Raw genomic sequence first — 6318 nt, 5'->3', positions numbered from 1 at the left:
CCCTCTTACAATGCTGTGATTGCTAGTATCACTCAGCCCTCTGTGAACAGTAAACAGCCATCAGTGTGCTAATGATCCATTGTTAGGCTGATGGTCCTTCTTGAGCATGTGATCAGCTGGTTTTGGTTGTCAGCAGCAAAACTGGTTGATCCACTCTGAGACGGTGCTATTTAAGAGACTGAGCTGAATACAGCTCCTCAGACTGAGGAAGTCTCTCGGATGAGAGACGAAACGTTTCTACATTTTTTTGTTGATTTGCTTTGTTTTGTTTTTTTGAATGTCCAGAGGACCAGATTTAACTTTTTTAGATAACAAACATAACGACTAACCCAGTGTGAAGCATACAGGTTCAAACACATATCATGTAGTGTCAAAAGCTAGGGAATAGTAGTAATTTTTTAAATGGGATTTAAAAACCGGTTGGGGGGGGGGGGCTGTCTGACAAGCAGTGGTAGCTCGTTCCCAAGTCTTGGGTCTGTGACAGAGAAGGCCCTGTCACCTCTGTGCTTAAGATGAGTTCCTGGGATTTCGACAAGCAACTGGTCCGCTGACCTCAGAGATCGCAATGGGACATCTCTCCAGAAGTTGCAATTGGTCCAGAACTCAGCTGCCCGTGTCATAACTCAAACCTCCTCCTATAACCACATCACTCCAGTCCTGCAGCAGCTCCACTGGCTCCTGGTTAAATCACGCATCGTCTTCAAAATTCTTCTTCTCACTTTCAAAGCTATCCACAACCTTGCCCCTCTGTACCTATCTGACCTATTACACATCTCCATCCCCTCTCGCTCTCTCAGATCCTCCTCTTCACTACACCTCCATGTACCCTCTGCCCACCTCTCCAGCATGGGGAGTAGGGCCTTCACTTGCTCTGCCCCTCATCTCTGGAACTCTCTACCCCCTGACTTATGAAACACCACCTCTCTTTCTATATTCAAGACTGCTCTGAAAACACATCTCTTTAGACTCGCTTATCCTTAACTTTGCTGTATGTATTTTATATTCTGTATGTATTTTATATTCTTTATGTAATTTATTCCTGTTGATCTTTGTTCTTACTGTAAAGTGTCCTTGGGTGTCCTGAAAGGCGCTTTTTAAATAAAATGATTGTTATTATTATTATATGGCTGTAGCAAATCAAAGAGATATGAGGGGGTGGAACTGTTCAGTGATTTGAAGACATACAAGAGTATTTTGAACTGGATTCAAAGGTGAACCGGTAGCCAGTGCAGGGAGGCCAAAACTGGTGTAATGTCCTCTCTTTTGCCTCTACTGGTTAAAAATTGGGCTAGCAATGGAGGTCTGACTGATACCATACAGAAGCGCACTGCAGTAATCGAGTCTAGATGTTATGAATGCGTGTATTACTGTCTCCAGGTTATCTTTGGACAGTAAGGGCTTCAGCTTAGACAGTCTCCTCAGTTGGAAAAAAATATGATTTAATAATCATGTTTACCTGACTGTTAAGTTTCATGAAAGGGTACATTATCACTCCCAGATTTGTGACTCTTTGTTTCTCTAATGGGGCTAGGGAGGAAAGATCAATGTCGTGGTTCATGATTGTGTTGTTGGGAGGGAACAACATGACTTCAGACTTCTTTTCATTGAAACTTAATACATTTTAAGCCATCCAGTCCCTGAAGTCAGCCAGGCAGTCAAGCAGAGGTTGAATAGAGCGTGTACCACTATGTCTTAGGGGGAAGTAAATTTGACAGTCATCGGCGTAGAAGTGAAAGGATACATCAAGTTTCCAGAAAATAGCACCTAGTGGCAGCAGGTATAAAGAAAATAGAAGGGGACCCAGGATGGACCTCTGCGGTACCCCCCCATTTATACGATGCCACTGTTGAACTAAAATCTTTGATGGAGACATAAAAGGATCTGTCAGCGAGGTAGGATCTAAACCAATTGAGGGCTGACCCTGTGATGCCCACCCACTGTTCCAACCTAGCATTAAGGGTCCCACGGTCGATGGTGTCAAAAGCAGATGTAAGGTCCAATAGGACAAGTAGCACAGAATCACCAGTATCTGTACTGTAGATAGGAAGATGTCATTAAAAACTTTCATTAGGGCAGTTTGAGTGCTGTGGAGAGGTTTAAAGCCAGATTGGAATAACTCTAAGATAGCGTTATCATCCAGGAAACACTTCAACTGGGACTCAGCTATATTTTCCAGTAGTTTAGAAAAAAATGGGAGTCTGGAGACAAGCCTGAAGTTGGACACTACTGAGGGGTCAAGGTTAGTTTTTTTTCAGGACAGGTTGAACAGCAGCTTGCTTAAAGGTTTTTGGCACCATGCCAATTGATAAACTGCTATTCACAACAGTGAGAATAGAAGGACCCAGAGTAGGAAAACCCCCCTTTAGTAGCTGAGGGGGGACCACATCAAAGGGGGAACCAGATGGTTTCATGCTGCACATTTCCTGCTCCAGAGAAGACAGAGAGATAGGCTTAAAATGGTCAAATACAGCTACAGATTGAGGTGGGATGGATGGATCATGAGCTGGAGGGGAAATGAGAGCTCGGGTGGTCGCATTTTTTTCCAAAAATAAATGTAAGAAGCTGTTGCACAGCTCAGTTGAGGTTTCCAGAGGTGATAGTTCAGTGAGGTGAAGAACTGAGTTTAGGGTAGAGAAGAGAACACGTGGGTTGTGAGAGTTGGTTACAATTATATCAGAGAAATATTTAGATTTAGCAGCTCTCACTACTTTCTGATAAGAGCACCAACTCTCTTTTAGCTTTTGAAAAGAAACTTACAGACGGTCCTTCTTCCATCTACGCTCTGCCCTTCTGCACTGCTGCCTAATGGCTTTCGTGACGTCATTCAGCCAAGGTTCCCATCTGAGTTTCGATTTTCTGGTTTTAACAGTAGGAACATGATTCAGAGCCTTTAAACAGACAAAGTAGAACTGGGATGTTAGCTCATCAGTGGTGATGAGAAACACAGGGGACTGAATTATCATTTCAGCGTTATAAACATCTGTGAAACACGTGGCAGTGAAGCGGTTTATGGTCCGGCTGTGACATGCAGGAGCGCATGGCTTAGGAGTTAGACGGGGGAGGTGAACTCAAACCGGACTGGCATGTGGTCTGAAAAAACATTTGTCACAGATTTCAAGATTACTGACAGTCAAATCACATGTTACAACAAGATCCAGTGTATGTCTGCACTCCTGGGTGGGACCATTTACATGCTGATTTAGATTAAATGAGTCCAGTAAATCTAAAAAGTCCTTAACTAAGGGCTTCTCATGACAGCACACATGAATATTAAAGTCCCCAATGATTAAAATGTGATCATATTTTGGTGTGATTTCAGCCAAAAAATCTGAAAATTAATTTATGAAATCCTTGGATTGAGGTGGACGGTAGACGAGTGCGCATAAAGTTGAAGGTGAATGGCCGCATTCAAAGACGCTCAGCTCAAAGCTGGAGCAGGAAACCGGGATGGGCAGTTGTTTACTGTCAAAAGTTGATTTGAATATTGTTAATAATCCACCACTGTGCTGGCCTGATGGCCGCAGTGCGTTAAAATACAGACAACTCGGGGGTAATAATTCCGTCAAGGCACTGGACTCACCGACAGACATCCAAGACTCTGATGCAGAGAAAGTCCAAATTGTGCTCTTGAAAGAAGTCCCTGAGGATAAAAGTTTTGTTGGTAACAGATCTTGCGTTGACTACACACATACTGATACAGTCCAAAGTAGACCCAGTAGCGGTGGAGGGAGCACGTGCCAGTGGCCGCAGATTTTGAATAACAGCCCCTCCAGGTCGGCCCGTGCACTGCGCTTGTAGACAACTCCCATTGTTTACATGGTTCGGTTGCGCGGGTTGCTGGCGATGGAAACAATTACCATCAGCTAGAGAGGAAGATGCAACACGCAGGGTTTTAAGCTTCACCAGCCAGCCAGCGCATTTTCCCCGACGTCTGGAGCGATATCTCTAGGCAGACAGGTGAGCAGCACAGCGCAGGTAGACAGGCATGCCCGCCAACAGCGGGGAAAGGGAGGGGGGGTCCAGAGTTATGCTCATATCGATCCAAATAAGCGACATCGGTGGCATAAAATCGAAGATCCAGAAGCTGTTGTCGATCATACACCAGTAGATATTTGATGTCACAGATGAAAAACAAACAAACAAAAAAAAAATCGAACACCGTCAGCAGAGGTAGATTGCAAACCATGTACATGGACACCATCTTACCGCTCCGATGAAGCAAATCCATCTTGTTGTCCAATGAGCGGATGCTGGACAGAAAGTCAGGAGTAAGGCATGGAGTCAATTTCAAAACTCCTAAAAACTGGGATCACACCGGGAGCCTGTGAAGCTGCAACTGCTCTTAGCACAGCCATCTTGGCATAAGGAAACTGTGCCTTTGTGTAAAAAGTTGTTTTTCTCTGCATAAAGAAGCGGAGAACTTGTTTACTGATTTTTTTAAAATTTTTATTAAAAGCTTTGTGTGACAAATGCTATACTAAAAAGCTCAAACCACACATAGCATCCGCCATTTTGAGAACTGAAAAACAGGAACGAGAGGCAGCCCATATCAGGTCAAGGGGCCTCCCTACCATTTTTCTTAAAGCGACACGCTGCTCGCTTCCTCACTATCCATCCTTCGGTTTGTAATGTCAGGACAGGTTTGCTGTGGACACACTACTAATTAATTATTCTTAAAGCTAGTTCAAGCACAAAGAATATTAATTGTTTAATTACAACGGATTATTTTCTTTTTCGAGTTAAATTTCTGTTATGTGACCAAGATAACTAGTGAGTGGAGTGTTTAATCAGTGACATGAGACGCCATTTTATCTTTGACCCAGCAGAATAAATGCGGTCATTTATTTAACAGAATCAAAATTTAACATCAAAACATGTACACATTGATTTACTGATCTGTTTCTGATTAATAAACTTGGCACGCTTTACTAACAAGACGACAGAACATTACTGATTGAGACTGATTCATCTCTGAAGGCATCTAGCTTGATTTACTGGTGAATAGAAAAGTTTAAGAGAAGAGCAATAGATTTAAGGAGTAAGTTTAGATTTAAGGATGAAAGTTATGTGTTGAACCATAACATGGCACCCTTCCTCCGACATCCAGCTCAGCCCTCCGGTACACTTCAGGATGTGCAGCAACTTTGTTACCTTAGCAGAGGATGTATCCAACAAGAGCTGCACATCTCTCCCAGTAGCTGAGCTGTCACTCATATTACAACATGAACACTTGCGGCTTATACACAAGCACGGCTTATTTATGTACAAACTTGTTTTTTTTTTGTGTGTGTGTGCATGGCTTATATTTGGGTGCTCTCTATAGACCAGCAATTACGGTATGTTACCTTCTGTGTACTGTAACTCGTAAAGTGTGTAACTGGAAGTGTTTTTGTGTTATCACAGGGGGTAATACTGGAAGAGCTGTTGGCCAACACCTCCTACGAGGTTCGGGTGGTGGCCGTCTGCACCAACGGTTTGTACGGACACGTGAGCAACATGCTGACGGTTTTCATCCCAGTCTCTGAGCCCGGTAAGACAGACAGGAGAGTTCAGCCTCAAAACTAAATCTGATTGTCTTTCTGCTCTTCCATCTGAACTCAAAGATGAAACGCTCGTTTTCCACCTCCTTCCAATAAAAACAGCAGAACTTCTACTTCTATAAGACTTCATCTATTAATACTGTTAGGAAAATTATAATATTAACTTCAAACACAATCATAGGAAAAGGAAAGTCTAACAACAAGACAAGACAACATTGTCCTGTTAAACCCAGACCCACCATGCTGACAGCTGAGAGGAGCTGTTTGTGTTTATTGCTTAAGCCCCTTTTCCATAGTGACGGCTCGGATCAGTTCAACTCGGCTCAGCTCGGCTCAGCTCAGTACGTTAGAGGATGACACGTGAGTGGATTTTCACTCCTGTCCTGGTCCCACAGAAAAAAATCCTGTCCTGTCCCAATCCTGGTCCAGAGTAAAAAAAAAAAAAAACTGTCCTGTCCCACTCCTGGTAACATGACTCCTGCTCCTGTCCTGCTCCTCTTCAGAATCACTCCCACTCCTGTCCCACTCCTGGTAACATGACTCCTGTTCCTGTCCTGCTCCTGTTTTTTCTCTTCATTTAATTTTTAGGAAGTATATAGCATTTGATTTGATCTTCTACCCATTCCTGTTTAAATTACTTTGTGTTCTGTAGTTTTATTTCAAAAGATATGGCAACAGGAACAGTTCATCTGTGGTGAAATAGAGACATTTATTGTCTTAATCCAAACAAAAACCTTCACTAAAGGGCACAAAACAAATAATACATGGTCTGTAGTCC

This window comes from Nematolebias whitei, chromosome 10 (assembly GCF_014905685.2).
Source record: "Nematolebias whitei isolate Nwh7 chromosome 10, NemWhi1, whole genome shotgun sequence".
NCBI classification, from domain to species: Eukaryota; Metazoa; Chordata; class Actinopteri; order Cyprinodontiformes; family Rivulidae; genus Nematolebias; species Nematolebias whitei.
This window is presented reverse-complemented; position numbering follows the sequence as displayed.